Raw genomic sequence first — 17825 nt, forward strand, 5'->3', positions numbered from 1 at the left:
TTTGACTTCCATTTTTAAATAAAAGAAATACAAAATAATAATATTATTTTAAACACTAGGTGCTGCAGTATAAACTAAACATATCTGTCTATCAGATAAACGATATAGAGAAAGTAAACATTCGATAAATGTGCTCATCAAAAAAAGATACCGCGGTGAATAACCTGTAATGTTTTTTTTTTTTTTTTAATATATGATAAGGTCAATGTTAAGTCTTTTTGATACTAATGTTAAAAGTCTTTAAAATGATGAAGTGTTATATTTTTAATCTTTAATAAAAATTCTCAATATTTTTTTAAATTTAAAATATCATAACTCATGTCAAAAGTATCTGCATAATAGAGCACTTTAATTATTCGAAAATAAAGAAGTTAGCAACATGATGACTCAAATTAGCCAATATTTCATTTTTCTACTTTTGGGTTTTTAAAAGTGTGTTTCTATACTTGTTTCTCAGGTTTTTCGTATGAATGAATTTTATTTGTTGCTTCTATTTGAAAAGAGAATAATGCTTCTTAGTGATAAGTAGTTTGACAAACAATTTGCAAATGCCTATTTGATTAGATTGTTAAGTAGGTACCTGTGCCTACCTATCTACGCATGATTTTTTTTTCAAACAGATCTTCCCTTAGTTAACGATTGTATTCTATTTATAAATACAATAAGTTCACAAAATTTTTTTGACACCTCAATACCAGATATTACGCTTATAGCACTTCCATTCAACCGAAAAAATTGAATACTTGAGTTGACAGTGGTTAGGTTTTTCTAAAATCGTGATTTTTTTGAAAGATCTTATAGAAAAAATAAGAAGGTTATCAGGGGGTTTTATTTTCGCAATTTTTTTTTGCCTTCAGTCTCGAGTATTTTTTTTTTTTCAAACTTTTGTTTGGATTTCTAATTGAGATTCAAATTCAAAACACTCCAAAAATTCTTCGATTTCAGAAAAGTAAAGTAAGATGGCTAAAAAGATAACCAAAATCAGTTAGTGTTATCATTAAATCTGTTGAATACACGTGTTATACTAAATTTAGATGTGTACTTCAATAAGTATTCTTTTCATGAAATCAAAATGTTTACTATTCAGAATTTAATGGGGTTTGGAGAAAAAGAAGCTACACCGCACCGCTAGTATTTTCGGCTATAAAACCTTGAAAATGCAGATTGAGTGAAGAAATAAATAAAACGGGAGACATGCGCAAGCTTAATTTTATTTGTGTCGCGTGTAAAATTTCTAATTGACATTCTGTTAATGTGCTTTCATCAGACAACTCAATAAAGTCTAATTTTTAGCTAAATAACTGAATTTTGATTGATGAGACTAATGAAATTTATTATTTGAAATAGGTCACTGGCTAACTTTATAATTTGAAAACCAAGACATAATGGATGATTTTAAAGTGAAGGAATAAGATTTAATTCATGATTATGATTTTTATTACTTTAAATGTTTCACCATATTTTAAAATAATATAAAATATTCCTTCCCGTGTTAAAGTTAAGAAAAAAAAATTTAAAATAAAAAAATGAATTAAATAGAAAATAATAAATTCTTCAACACACAGTGGCCAATAACGGTTTAGGGAAACACTTCAAGTGTTGCTGATGGCATCAACTTCTCTTGATCTAAAGGATACAGAAAATCTAAATTGCCGGTAGATGTACATTAGGGTGTGTCACTTTTGTATGGCCGAAAAAAAGTACCCTAATTTTGCAATGTAATAGTTTTCAAAAGTTTTATTAGGGTCTAAGGTTTAATAATATGTAAAAAAAAAATTATAACATCGTTCGTCTTTGGCTCGCTGAAATCGGTTGAAGTTGTTAGGAAAAAAAACTATTTTATATGAAAAAATGATTTTTTTTCTTAGCATATTATTTCGCAGCTTCTTAACTTAGTGTTCAATTCCAACAAATATAAGCTTAAAAGTTTTTTCTTATAAAGATATATGTATATTTAATATATTTGTTTTTGTATTCAAACGGAGCAATTAAAAAAAAACATATATTTAAAAAAATCTTTAAAAATTCAAATTTCTTCGATTTCTTCCTATATTTTGGGCGAGCCAAAGATATTAATTAAAATGAAAATTTTAAACGCAGGATTTATTTTTGATAAGTAATGCAACTTTTAAAAGCTATTACATTTGAAAATTCCATACTTTAGAATTTTGACACACCCTAATGTACATTAAGTTATAAATGTGTCATTGGTTTTTCCGAAAAGATCATTTTACGCAAAGTAAAAATGAAGACATTGAAAAAAATTAAATACATCAGCTGGAGAGTTGCAGTCAGCTTCATCTTCCAATTGTTTTTGAAGGTTACCTATACATATTTATGCCCTTTGGATTACACTTCTCTAAAACCAATATACAGTTTTAGAATTTATATTTAATGGAATAGTCGGATTTGATGACCAAACAATCTAAAAATAAAATGCTTATTTATTTCTGGGTCAACTTCGAGAAAGATGATTTTTTAATGGTTTTACAATTTACACACATCCATAACAATACTTAGATAAAAATTAATTTAAAACGATTATTTTTTTAGGGATCGGGTCAAAATTCTGGCTTATTATGCTTGAACAAAAAAATTCTGCCAATTCTGTTATTTTTTTTTATAGCATATGCGCTGACTAAAGAAAAATACACCTCATTAATATAATTCAACATTGGTACTTTTTTTTTTTATTGGTACTTTACTAAATTTTTTTTGTTTAAGTGTCGCAAATATTTTTTAAAATACATAGACTGACTTTTTTTAAAATAAAATCTATAACTTATTGGAACCGATGTTGTTTGATACAAAATATTTCTTTTCTTATTCAAATGTTTGAATATTCATCTTTATTTGATAAATAAAAAAATATTTTCGGAAATGTTTAATATTATCTATTAAAAATATTTTCTTAATATTTTCAAATGTATTCATTTATAAAACAAAAATTAATATGCATTCAAAGAATGACAAATTATGCAGGTAAGTAATTAAATAAGTAGATCATTTTTCAAGAAGATGATTTTACAGAATTTTGCAAAAAAATTAAAAAAGAATTTGAATTTTGAAAAACAGAATTTTGAAAAGCAGAATTTTGACAAAAGAATTTTGACCCCGGCAGAATTTTAACCCCAACACTTTTTTTTATATTATTTTACTCTTGCGCCGCAAGATGCGAAATTATATTTCGCATACTTTGCACTTATTACGATTTATTGTCATTTCTATTTGCTTCTTTAATTCAAATTATAGGTACTTCTATTGTAAAAACTTTAATTATTTAAAGTCGTTTACTAGTATACCGTTTTAAAAAAATTTACTGTTGATTGAGTTCGATTCCTAGCTTTAACAATGTAAGTTCCCCGAGCAGTGTACCATCGAGTATTATCGTGAACTAAAATTGCACTGAAGCCTTAAAAACGACGGGGGTCATAGTATGACAGCTTGAACTGCTTTTACAGACTCGGCATCCACACCTAATAAATTGGAATGAAATATTTTAACTTCATACTGCTATTCAATAAACAGATACCAATATTCGACTCTTATTATTCATTTTAATGTCAACTTTACACTAACGCGAAAACTCTTTCTCTAAATTTTTAATAAAACTGGTTCAGCATTTTTCATATTTAGCTAAAAATATGTTAATTTTCTTAGGAATTGCAACAACATATTTCAACTAGCTGAATTTTTTGAGAAAAACCCTATTTTGCTAGAATCACTTAAACCATAACGTACAACAAATATAATCCAAAGAGCCTATTTTGATAAAATTGCAATACCTCAAAAACGAAACTATGTGTTAGAAAACATATACAAAAAAAAGAAACAACTTAATAATCATATAGGTATGCCAAATTTCAAACAATCCATCCATCCGTTTAGCCCCTTCATCGATTTACATATGGATGCAAATATGCACAAACGAACAGACTTTCATATATGGGCACGGACGGACGTCGGACGGACAGATTGCGTGATGAAAACCACATTTTTGAACTTCTTTATCATCATCATCATCATATTATGTCCTCGGAAAGTTTTTTAAGTGACAAATCAAAAGTTTTTGGGGACTTCGGGGTGTATGCGTAACATTTTCTAACAATAAGTTTTTATTAAAAATTTCTATGACTGGGCAAATAATCTAACCAATTTATTTAAATGATCATATAAGTTAAGATAAGATCTTTTGAATGATCGTTACAAATTTTACGTTTGAGTTGTAAATTGCCATATTTAAATGCTTTATTTTCGATATAATATTAAGATACAAAAATTGTTCGATAATTTTATTTATTAGTCTTTTTGTGACAAATTTTTGTGTTAGTAAAATTAAAATGCATGCATACTTAAGAATTTGTTTAAGAATCTTACCTTTATTTTTAATAATAATTGTGTTTCAAAAAACCCTTTCAAAATTCATTTTATTTTAAATTGTTTTTAATTTGTTTGATTTTTATTTTGGTTTTATGTTTATTTTTAGACAGAACAAAATATATTTTGCACACACTACATGAAATCCAAAAAGTAATTTTGAACTGAATTGACTCTTTCGTGTCATCATAATATCTTGATAACTGCTATGTTTATCAATACAAATCACATGTGTTTTAAGACAAAATATTCAACCAATGTACAAAATTTTGTACTAAACAATCCACCACAGAGGAGCGGGCGCTGAACTCATTGTCTTCACTTATCCTTATCTAGAGTATGCAGACAACATGCATCTACTAGAGTCAATGTTTTGTTTTTGGAATTCCCCATTACTCATAAAAAAATTTATTTTAATTACTGAACTTTCCCAATTTGTATCTCTTTTCTAGACCAGTTTCAATTTTTTTTCACTTGCTGAAGCATCCACCAATAACTGACCTTGCCAATAAAATCAACAAACCCAATGACGATTTATTTATTTTGTTTTTATATTTTTTTTTTTTGTTGAGACGTCAGCGTCAGGCCAATGTACCTACCTGATTCACCAACTAACCAGAGTGTAAATGGCTCTGAGTTCTCCTTGACCAAATGTGCGCATATATACAATGCAAAAATTAATACCAAACTGAATATTGCATCTTAACCGATTGACTGACTTAACTAAGCTGAGAGAGTATTGTAAAAAAAAAAACCATATCAATAAATTCATTTGTTCCAACCAAACAATTGTAATAGATGAAAAAGCAAAATGTTTGATGTTACAACTTACAGAAAATACTTCACGCAGAATGTAACTCACAACAATTTGCTTTGTTAATTGATTGTTAATGTGATCGTTTGTTTATCATTAAAGCCATACTAAGAATGACGTGCTATCAAGCATACATGTGACGAAGCATTGGAATGGTGGCGGTATGAATGGCGGTGTGGTGGCTGGTGGCCATACACCATGTGTATATGGTTTAAATCAAAATGGCAAATCCTCACTTTTATTTATACACAAAATCACTTGAATTTGGTATCAGTGTGTTTAAGGCCCAGACGGCTATCGGTTCAGAATTAATTCAAACTTAAAGTCAGTCTCAAGTCACCAGTCAGAGCGGAGTGGCTGACACTCTATTAATAACGTTCCAAGTAGCAAGTAGTGAATTCAGGATAATAAGATTTTTTTTTTGGTGAAAACAAAAAAATAAACAGTGAGAGAAGCAAAGTTGATTTGAAAAAAAAAAAAAAAAAAATATTAGAAGAAATTCAAAAAGTGAAGCAGTATAATTTCTACTGTAAGTTTAAAAAAATTGTTTGTACTTTTTTTTTAAATTTAGGAATTTGAAAAAAAAAAAAAAAATGGTGTGGTGAATAGTTTTGATTTTTTTTTTGGACTGTGAAAAAGTTGTTAAAACTTAAAAACGACTTTTATGACCGTTGGGTTTAAAAACTGTTAATTGAAATTTTAAGCTGATAAAAAAACAAAATAGGTTTTAACGAATAGATTAAAAAGTTAAAAATTTTTATTACAATTTTCGAATAAAATTTTAAAAGAAAGATTTTCAAAAATACATCTTGGAACATCTCCAAAATGAAACATAAATATAAATACCGTATTTGAAAGTGGGAAAAAAATTAAGCCCCTTAAAGCTTCGTTTTTATTATCAATGATTTTTTTTATAAAATAAAAGAAAATTTAAATTCCATTCAAACTTCCTTAAACAAAATTTAATTCAGGTAAAGTTCAAAATGAAGGGTTTTTTTTTTTTTTAACCTCCTAATCGTTTTGAAATCAGTTGAAGATAACTGTTTCAAAATATTTTGTTTACTCAAAATTAGTTTTATTAGTGCAATTTAATATCTATTAAGGAATGAAAATTCAGGCCGAAAACTTGCATTAACGATCGTTAAGTTGCACTCAGTAAAAATTAAAATTAGCTGCCAAAATTCTGAGTCAGTAATTGACTCAGAATTTTGGCAGCTAATTTTAATTTTTACTGAGTGTTTAAAGTTGCACATTTTTTTAAGGATTAATGACACATTGATTCAATTGGTACAATGATTTTCACTAATAAATGAAAAAAAGTATGAAAACACTGTGTTACAAAATAAAAATCATGTCAATTACTTTGGAAATGACCTAGCAGAGGTTGTAGATATTACTGAGTACATCATATTTTGGCACTTGAAATTTTTCGTTGACCCTCAAAATTTCAAGTTATCGTCAAAAAACCGTTTTTCAATGTTCAATTTCAGATTTTTTTTACAGTTCTAAACAGAGGAGCTTGTTCTTTCTGAAAATATTTTTTTTTTATTATGCTCAAGCACCTAATTGGGTGTAGATTTTATGGGCTGAATCTCAAAGTACAACATTTTTTCACCGTTTTTTAGAGTTCCGAGACCGTTTTAAGCTTCATTTTGTGTTTTGAAAAAATTTTTTATAAACAGTTTTATTGTTCTATTTATGCTGAATAAAAAAATTTTAGACATTGTGGAAGTTGTGATTTTTTGACTCGACATTTGACATTATCATTATGCATTTTGACAGTCAGTTTTGCCCAAACACCCTCAAAATTTTGATAAAATTTCAAAAAATCATGAAAATTGGGGGGTTTTTTTTTGCAATAAATTAAAATTTCTTTCTCGAGTTAAAAAGCCATAACTTCCACAAATTCTTACTGTTTTAAATGAGTAAAAACTGTTTATAAAAAAAATTTCCAAAACACAAAATTAGCTTAAAACGGTCTCCGAACTCTAAGAAACTGTGAAAAAATGTTGTACTTTTAGATTCAGCCCATAAAATCTACACCCAATTAGGTGCTTGAGCATAATTAAAACAAGTACTCCTCTGTTTAGCACTGTAAAAAAATCTGAAATTGACCGAAAAATGGCTGAGTAAAAAATCGTTGAAATCTGAAAACATTGAAAAACAGTTTTTTGACGATAACTTAAAATTTTGAGGGTCTACGAAAAATTTCAAGTGACGAAATATGATGTACTCAGTAATACATGATTTTTATTTTGTAACACAGTGAAATTATTAATTTTCAAAATTTTTGTTTGGGCAACGGCAAAATCCTTCTGGCCACTCATCAATTTCTGAACGCATCTTGGCTATTGAAAAATATGTAATTGCTTGCTCCAGGTTGCATTCCAATGACTCAATATTTGGAAGTCTATCAATAAAACGGTTTTGCTGTAGCCGTTTTTTCACGTATTAACGAAGCAAAGCTTTTAAATTCAACTTATGTTCTTCTTTCAGTGATTTTATTATTTATTGTCTAGTAAGTCAGTTTATAACATTGTTAATACACTTTTTCGAGTCATAATTTTCTGTTTCCATAGTGGATTTCGACGAATAGGGTTCTCCATGGTTTTGATGACAAAAAAATCTTCGCTTGATAAGAATATCCGTGATGTTTTGATTAAGCTCTGTGAATTATGGATCCAGGATATAAGGCATCAAACCAAAACAAAAATGATAAAAGTCCTCAAAATAAGGGCAGTTTTATTTATATGAAATTGCGCACCATGAAAAATTATAAATGCAGCAAGTCTTCTGATGGATAAAGAATTTTGAAGTAGTTTTCCTGAAAACGTACTCATGAAAGAGTTTACAAGTGAATTAGAAAGAAGGCTCGAAATTGTTGTTTTTTTTAAAGTAAAATGGGATGAGGCCCAAAATTACTTTGGGGCTTTGTTTCATTATAAAATAAAACCTGAATTTAAAATTGAAAAAATGTTATCAGAAAACGAAGTATCCCCGTTTTCCTTGTTGTTCTTTTTGAAAATTTAGTTTCCGGGGTGTTTTTTATTATTTTATCTTTGGAGACTTATTTCGCATAGCCTTTTAGTTTTGTCCCATTCATGATTGCAAAATAATTTTAAGAAAACTGAATGCGAAAGTTATCAAATTCTGAAAAATCACTAAATGATCTATCACCATTTTCAGTTAAGAACACCCTGTTTAACTGAATATTCAAATCAGGTGTGACCCAAACATAAAAACGAAGTTTTTGTCTATGTTAAAGCCATGAAAGGAAATGTTCCAAAAAATGTCATCAAAATACGCTCCTAACATTAAAACGTCCCAAGTTTAATTTTATGTTTACCACAAAGAAATTGCTGTATCCAAATAAGTACATCGCACATGTCGCATTAAATATCATGGATTAGTACCAATTCTTATTCTATGGTTGTTTTTGTTTATTAAAAAAAAAAAAAAAAAATAAGCTTCAACAAAACAGCTTAGACAAAACCAAAGTTGTTGTGTGTAAATAAAAATATTTAAGACTCATAACAGTAACTTGTTGGTTCCATCAAATTGAATTTAAGTTATAACAAGTCACGAAATGTTAATACCAATTAACAGTTATTAGTTAATTTAAAATCACTTCCTTAAACCCTTTCACTTTCAAAAAATTTGGAAATCCAAACAAAAAATGTGCGTAACTTGAATAAAATAAACACAAAAAAATCATGTTCTACATAATAAATTCAAATAAAAATTCTTAACCAAAAAAAGAATGTTCTAAATCAAGGCCATATAGGCTCTCTCAGCAATAATCCCCATAGCACCGGCTTACAATATTTAACTTTAGAACATGTGAAACCAAAATAAATCTTGTAAAGTCAGCATTTTTGTAAACAATTAAAAATGAGAACTGAGAGTTAGTAAAGTTTCTCAACAAATCAACATTACTCACTGTGGAATATTGTTGTTGTTTATTTAACTTTGTTTTCATTTTTTTTTTTTTTTAATAAGACAACAAAGTTTGATGGGTCACACTCACAATAATAATTATAATTATATAATGATTCTTTCATAATAAATAAGGTTTCCAGGTCAACCCAAGTGTGATTCGCAAAAAAATTAAAAAAAAATATAATTACATTTTTTTTATGGTAGTGCGAATTTTTTTTTTCAATGAGTTGGTACTGAAACCATTCGACCTTTTAGATACTTTATGAGACATATAGAATTTAATTGTAAATTCGTTAACCAAAACAAAAATTAAGACAGAAAAAAAAGTAAAGATGAATATTGACTAACTTCGTTAATGGGATAGGATTAAGTCTGAGACAAATAAAATGATCAAAGTCATGAATCAAAGAACATGTTATGTTAAGTTATATCAATCGGTGATATGTTAAATTCTAACTGAAAATTTGACTGATCCCAGGAACTTTGTGGTTTTTTTTTTGGTAGAAATTAATTTCCGTATGGAAGTCTTTTATGCAAAATTACTTCATTAAATATAATAATAAATTTTAATCTCTGCGGTTGTTTCGTTTAATGAAGAAAAATTGGAAGAAACCTTCAATCACGATAATTTTTTATAAGTGTCTGTCCCAAAAGAAAACAAGTTTAAGGAAGGAAGTACAGAATTTTTGTTCAAAAAATGTCAAAATGGAATACAGGTGGCGGTTTGAAGAATCAATTCTAAATGCAGTGGCGTTTGCATATTAGTTAATTTACATATTTATTATTTGTTAATATTTAAATATCATTAAAGGAAATTCAAAAGTTTCAACATTAAAAATGTATGTCTCCGGGTAACATTTATTATATATTTACAAATGATAATCCTTGTAACAAATCGATTTCTAGTCTAATTTAGCATAGCTTCTAATACTTTACAATGTAGACAATTGATATTCATCCATTTAATAGATTTATTGACACTGTTTAACTGTTTTTAAATCCATTTGACAATTGATTACAATTCTGAATCTTACTGATTTTCTTGCTCAAATATTAATAAAAATACAATGCACATCAAGGTTGCATAAAAGTGTTCTTCAAGTTCAAAGCTAGAAAGAAAAAATACAAACAAATTAAAGCTTTCAAATATTTAATTTTTTAGGCCTCCATTGAAAATTATGAGTGTCTCCATTGAAAATTAGAAAATTAAAAATGTCCTCTTTTAAATGGCCATTTTAAATTTAATGGAGTGTGAATGTTTTTTTTTTAAATTATTGTTTTAGATTAGAAGTGTTGTGCCTTTCAAAGTTATGTTTCGAAAATTCGGTACACCATAGTTCGGTACACCATAGTTATATTCCAAATCCAAAATCTGTTTTCCAAAATTCAGTGAATTCATAATTGTGTATTTCAAAAATTCTGGTTTTCAAAATTCTGTATTCGAAAAAAAGAATTTTTTTTTCATATTGAAATACTGTGTGCACTTTTTTGATAAATGAAATAAAGTGCGCACTTTTTTGCACCATCAAATAATTTCTTCTTCGATTTGGAATACAGAATTTTGAAAACTAGAAGTCTTTACGGAATTTTCAAAAGTCGAATTATAAATTTACAGAATTTTGAAATACAGAATTTATGATGCATTTATAGAATTATGATCGTACAGGATTTTGGAATACAGAACAATGACTGTATGTCAAAATATTGCTTTTAAAAATTCTGTATTTCTGCTGAAAAAAGGTTGAACAACTTGTTTTCTTTTTATTTTGGAATATTGTAATATAATACGACCCGCTCTCCTCGGTCCCATTAATAAACCACAATAAGCTTTAGGTCAAGTGGATAGTGGAATATTATGACCACGGCTTTCATCTGAAAATGACTCTGAATATAAATTAAATAAATTGAAATATATTTCATGCAAGTTCTTATTTCATGGACAATAAATATTTAACAATTTGTAAATTACAATTTTAGATGACAGCATTTCCTTGTTTCACACTTTTTAAATCGTGATTTTATAGTAGTTAGGTTTTAGTTTTCAACCTTTTATTTAATTTAAATTTTGTCTAAGTTATAGTGCTGCAATAAAGTATTTGAAGAGCCGCTATAGAACAATTACAAAATTTGGCTTTTAAACGAAATATACGAGATCAACAAAAAAAAATGGAACGCCATATTAATTAAATAAACTGTCAATTGTTGCCGAAATATTTTTGAATTTTAATATTCTACAATTTTGCTGCATTTTTTTTACAATTCAAAAAAACTTGTCACAAACTTATTTCTTATTTATCATATGTATAATCAAAGTCAAATCAAATAGAATATGATTTAAATAAAAATATTATTAACATGCGTTAGCATAGATTTATCTCATTATATTCTTATTGAATAATTTAAAGCTTAAAAAAATAATAAAAATTAAATTTAAATTTGTTTAAATATTCCAGTGTGTTTCTCAAAAAAGAATTATTTAATTTAGTTTTTTTTTTTAAGAATAAATACCATTCAAAAATTTTAAAATTAGGTAATAAAAATAAGTCGGCGTGTGGAGATTATTTTAATAAATACAAAACATATAACTTAGTTTCTGGTTATCTAGATTTTATCCGACTATGATGTTTAAGGTTCAAGGAGCTTTGAGTTTAATTACTTAAAAATTCAAAAATCTAAAATTATAATAGATACAGAAACAGATGTTACGTATGTATTATTTTATCTATTGGGGTGCCATGCGCCGCCGGTACATCCCCTATGAATGAGTGAAAGTCATTTTGTGGTGGAAATTTTGTATTTGTTTTGAAATGTTTGCATTTTAATGTTAAACTTGACCATGAGCCAAGGTTAAATTTTTAAATAAGCTGTTAAACTAGCTAGATATTATTCTATTGAATTATGATAGGAAAGATTTTTTTAAATATTAGTTAGAATTTCTTACTTCCTCAAGACTTTGTTTAAGAAAAACGTTATTTTGATTCAATTAAGGGTGGTTTACTTGAATTTATTTAAACAGAAATAATCTTAAGTTCTTAATTTATTCTAAATTTTGTGTAGGTAAATATAAAATTGATTTTATCAATAGAAAATTACTTGAACTAACATATTTAATAGATAGATGGTGGATGAACGTATTTCAATTGTAAACAAACTGTAAAACCATTTTCAATTGGCCATTTCAAGGGACAAATAAACAATAATTTTCCAAATGACTTTGTATTTAATATAAAATTTATGTCAACATTTATTCATTGCATGTTTTTACCTGTTAAAATGTAAAATGTAGTAATTTGATAATATTTACTTAAATTTTATACAAATTTCAAACTTTCATTACCTGTGAAATCTTACACGAATAGTGTCATTGAGTATTGCAAATGCGTTTTTAATATTTATTTAATAATGTCAATTCTTAAGAATATGTCGTTAGTGTACATGCACATTGTTTACATTGGTAGGGCCATTTCAAATATATAATGAATTTTATACAACATTTGTTTACGGTGTTAATGAACAAAAAATTAGATACTAGAAGAAAAGTGAATTTTATATTAATGAGAATCAAATTGAAGTTATTTATACAGGTATAAGTGTTCATCGATCAAAGGAGATGGCACATTTTTGGGCCCAGTGTGTTCACTTACGAAATGGGTATCAAATGAAAGGTGACGGTAAGCACATTACGTGGGTAAAATATTTTCAAATTCGTTAGTGGGGTTTTGGAGATATTTGAGTTTGAAGTTTCGGATTTCAAAATCAAGATTTCAGCTATTTTTGCGATCAATTAATCGTAGAATGCGTAGAAAGGACTTTTTAGATTGGAAATTAGTTAATCTTTCTTTTTCTAGTACATCATTTTTCTCTAGGAGTTATACTTTCAGAGTAACAGAACCGCAAAGTATCTCATTCTCAGTAATTCCGCACTTAACTCTAAGGGTTGTTTAAAATATTTAAAATATCAAAAAACACACAATTTTCGGTAGTGTAACTCTGAAATTATAACTCCTAGAGAAAAATGATGTACTAGAAAAAGAAAGATTAACTAATTTCCAATCTAAAAAGTCCTCTCTAGTTTTCTGTCCGACCAGTCGTTCTCGAGATATTGAGACAAATGCGATTTTCAAAATGGCGGTCGCCCCACAAGACCAAACAATACGCAATCTGAGATTTGTACTTGGGATAAACTCCTCTTCAATACTGCATTCAAACTTAGCTCAAGTCATAGCTTTTTCCAGATTTTTCCCCATTGACTGAACTATAGTTTCTATTCTTATTATTTAATAGGCATATTTCAGCGCGTTTTTGTGTATTTTGCTTATTATAAGGTTTTTGTATGTTTTATAGAACTATTTTATATATAGAATTAAAGGTAACACATTAAGCTATCGAAAAATTACAAAAAAAAAGTGCATGTCACCACTGAATATTTTGATATTTCGATGTGCCAAATGCCTCGCTTAAAAAAATCACCTTTTGAGAAGTAAATACCTAATATGTATTATTTTTTTTTAACAAAGAAAAAAACTTTTGATACAGATTTATAGACAAGAGAAATACCTTTTATTTTATACCAATATTATTTCTGTACACCCATTATTACGCATTCTACGATTAATTGTTCGAAAAATTAGCTGAAATCTTGATTGTGAAATCCGAAACTTCAAACTCAAATATCTCCAAAACCCCACTAACGAATTTGAAAATATTTTACCCACGTAATGTGCTTACCGTCACCTTTCATTTGATACCAATTTCGTTAGTGAACACACTGGGCCCAAGCTCCATAGAAAAATGTGCCATCTCCTTTAATTGTAGTTCTTGTAACGATGATTCTCGCCTTAGGTTTATTTTAACTCTATCTGTTAGCCTGCCACATATTTATATTATTTAAGAACTATGTCCAAAAGAATGTGTGGTACATGCTCTCATCAGGGTATTTTTTGATGCTGCATCTCATGGAACTAAAGCCAACAAATAAGAAATGAGTGGTAAATGTCACGGGTGGAATACCTAATTGTTATAGGTGGGACCCGTGCGAGTTGTTCGTGTAGCCTAGAAAAAATTGTTGCCACAGTAATCTAAGATTGATGCCCTTTCAAGCCAATAATGACTCATTTAAATCGATGCTGTTTTTTTTTTTTGTAAATTCTTCTTAAAATTTGAACTTTAATCATTCCTTAAAAAATTGTTTGCAAAATTCTTTAAAAGGGTAATAATGTCTTTAATTTTTTTAAATGCAATTCAACTTAATCTGCTGATCTATTAACTTTGCAATTAAACACTTTTAAATTAAGAAAAAATAACATCCAGAGAACTTTTAAGTAAAAATTAAAACTTTGGTGTACCGAATTTTAATTTATATAAATTCAATTACCTAATAACTAAATTTTGATCTAAACAAGTTTATTTCCTTTAAATGTACACATCAAAATTCATATGACATTATATCATTGTGTCATTATTTTAGATTTTTATCATTAAATATTATTATGATTATTAAAAATTATTTAAATTTTTATTTACATATAAAAAATTTAATTACTTAAATAAAAAGTTTAAAAGTTTATAATAGTATCTTTATGAAGAATCTGAGTGATATCAATTGCACTATAAATAGAACTTAACCTTTTTACTCTACGCAAACACATTCGCAATAAGAATGCAAGCACTTAAGAGTCCATTAAAATATTATTATGGGATATGTGTGAAAACAGTACCTATCACAATATTTCAAGTAAATTCAGTTTTGGGTTATTCCCAAAATGTATTTTCTTCTTAGGACCAAATTAACGGAACTTGCTATTTGACCAAAATAAAAACAAAAACAATTGCATTAAAAAATGTTTTGTTTGAAAATAAGGTTTTGAAGTTTAGGTTTTTTTGTGTTGTACCTAAAAATAATAAACGGCTGTAAATTTTTTTTCCCAAAAAAATCTTTGTTATTTTAAGAAATTAAATAGCATACTTTATTTTGAAGTTAAAATAATATTAAAAAAGATGTTTTTGAAAATTTAAAAAAATATTTTACATTTTGTTTTAAGTTTTTACTAAATTTTGTCTAAAAGTTAATTAAAACTATTCTTTTATAAAAAAATTTGTATTAACTACAGAATCAAAAACCATAGAATTACCAAAGATATCTAAGGAATTAATTTAAAAAAATCTACTTCGAAAATTGAAGATTATAATGAATTTTTTTAAGACGCTTATTTTAAAACCACAATTATTAAAATGGTAGGTGTAAGAACTTATTTAAAGGCCCAAATATTCAAAGGAGTCTCAGAAACTCTTTTTGTACGTGCAAGGGTATTTGTTACTGTTCACTATTCACTTTATGTACCTATAGCGTTTCGCATGATAACGTTCATTGAACTTTAAGTGGTAGTCTAAATATTTTTGAATTACACTTATATCTTACCATAGAGCCTAGTCTGTATTTAAATAGCGGCTGCTGTTATTAAAAATTAAAGAACAAAATTTATAGTTTTTCTAAATACATATTCCATTCTATCCAATATTTCACAATAGCTAAAATTGTATATTTAAATAGGTATTATAAAAGTCATTCAAATTTGTAATTTGTCTATAAAATTGTATTTTAGTTATCAAGAATTTTACATAGCTAATACATAATTTTTATTAATGAATTTAAAATTAACTCTCAAATTATGACCTAATACTTTTAATCCAAAAGTAAAAAATATAAAAAGTTTAAAAAGAATTTCTTCGAAAATACATAAATTCATATTATTATAAACATTTATTTCCACGCGCTCTGAAATCCTTGAATGTCACCAAACAGCTTCTTAATCACAAGAAAGAAGAAGTAAAAAAAAAATCTTGCACATCCAATACATCAGTTATAAGCCAATAGATAGTGATATCACTATACAACTTATTATAAATACAAGATAGAAAAACTTCAGTATGTGTGGAATTATAATAATACACCTATCTAACACTAATAGAAACTAGAAGAGATGAACACCTTGACTTCTATATTGCAGAATTGCTAAAATGTGTTCTTGAGTCTTGACTATGCGCTGCGGCACGGCTTCGTGGCTAACGACATTTACATTAATAGCCTTAAGAAAGACATATAATTTTAACTGAACTTCAGAATCTTAGCAAATCAACTACAGCTAAAGAGATAGAAAAAATAAAAAAAAAAAAATTGATTTTGGTGTTTGGATTTGGAGAACTTGTTGACTTTGAAGTCGAACCGAGACCATCGCGCACAACATGTGTGCGAAAAATTTCATATTCATTTTCTTCTTCTTCTTCATTTGGGAATTTATTGTATTGGAACTTCGTGAATGGCAAAGTCAATGAGCTTTGATTAGAATTTTTTAAAACTTTAAGTTAAGATATCATTATTGAGGATGAAGTGATTATAGGAACATAATCGATGCTATATGAATATAATTATTAGGTTTATTATTAACATACTTATTGGAAGTTCTATGATGTTGCGAAAATGCCAAATTTGCATATAAAATTGCTTCAATTGAAGCTTGAATAAGAAGTAAGAAGAACCAACTTGTCGTTGTCAGGGTTTCACAAAAATGGGTACGGGTTTCATCACAAACTGAAATGCTCTGAAGGTATTCAAAAACTAAACTAAAAAAAAAAATGTTTAAATTTATTAAAGTGATAAAAAAAACTAGGTACGTTCGTTATTTTCCTTAATTTATAAAGGTGATATTTCAATAATCATTTTTATCAAAAAAACAAAACCGACTTCCATGATTCAAAACTGGGTTTTATGATTTTTCTAATAGTTCCTATGGCTTAAACTGAACGAAATTGAAGCCACCAGCTTTCCAATACAAAAAGAGTTATCAAAATTGATTCACTCTGTCCAAAGTTATGAGGTAACAAACATAAAAAAAAAAATCATGTGTGCAATTCACACTTGGTAGAAGTGAAACCTTAAAAAATCATTTTTCTTGCAAAAACAAAAAAAAAAAAAAATAGAAAAAATCTACCTATTTTTACTTTATCACCTTCAAATCCATGTTTTTTATATGACAACCTAGATTAATTTTATATCATCTGAAAGCTTATTGTCTTAGCTCAAAATATATATATCGATCAAGTATATGAGACATTTACAAAAAGAGCTAGAATTTTTTGAACTCGATCAAATTCCATCAAAAAAAGCGAAAAAACACGTATTTTTATCTTCTCACACAATTAAATCCATTTTTTTCCCTAACAACCTATACAAATTTTTACACCATCTGATAGCCTATTGTCTTAGCTCAAAATATATAAATCGATCAGGTGTATGAGACATCTACAAAAAGAGTTAGAATTTTTTAAATTTCATCCAAAAAGCAAAAAAAACATTTATTTTTATGTTCTCATGCTATTAAATCAATTTTTTTGTTTGACAACCTATACAAAATTTTATACCATGTGAAAGCTTATTGTTTCACCTTGTGTAATGATGTATAAATCTTATTTCAAAGATGTCTACAAGAGAAGTTAGAATTTTTTAAAGTCAACCATGTCGAATTTCCAGACTGAGATTACGGTACTTCCTACACTGGTAGCTGGTCATCGCCAACAGATCTCCACAGGTGTTTTGAGGTATTTTTAATTTTTTCAATTTAAGATTGTGTCACTTGTAGAGCACGTACCGTTATGTGTGATATATCAAATAAAAGGTTATGTTATCAGCATGCGTATT

At 27.4% G+C, this 17825-nt stretch overlaps 1 protein-coding gene across 1 annotated transcript in view; it reads left to right on the top strand.

The window, feature by feature from the left end:
• The first annotated feature begins 5470 nt into the window (after positions 1-5470).
• Positions 5471-17825, top strand: part of LOC129913760 (elongation of very long chain fatty acids protein 7) — a 28830-nt gene continuing 16475 nt past the window's right edge. The window contains exon 1 of the mRNA XM_055992598.1: positions 5471-5720. The gene's annotated coding sequence lies outside the window, so the exon portion shown is untranslated. The remainder of the gene's footprint in view (positions 5721-17825) is intronic.

The sequence above is a fragment of the Episyrphus balteatus genome, chromosome 3 (assembly GCF_945859705.1).
Source record: "Episyrphus balteatus chromosome 3, idEpiBalt1.1, whole genome shotgun sequence".
In the NCBI taxonomy this organism is placed as follows: Eukaryota; Metazoa; Arthropoda; class Insecta; order Diptera; family Syrphidae; genus Episyrphus; species Episyrphus balteatus.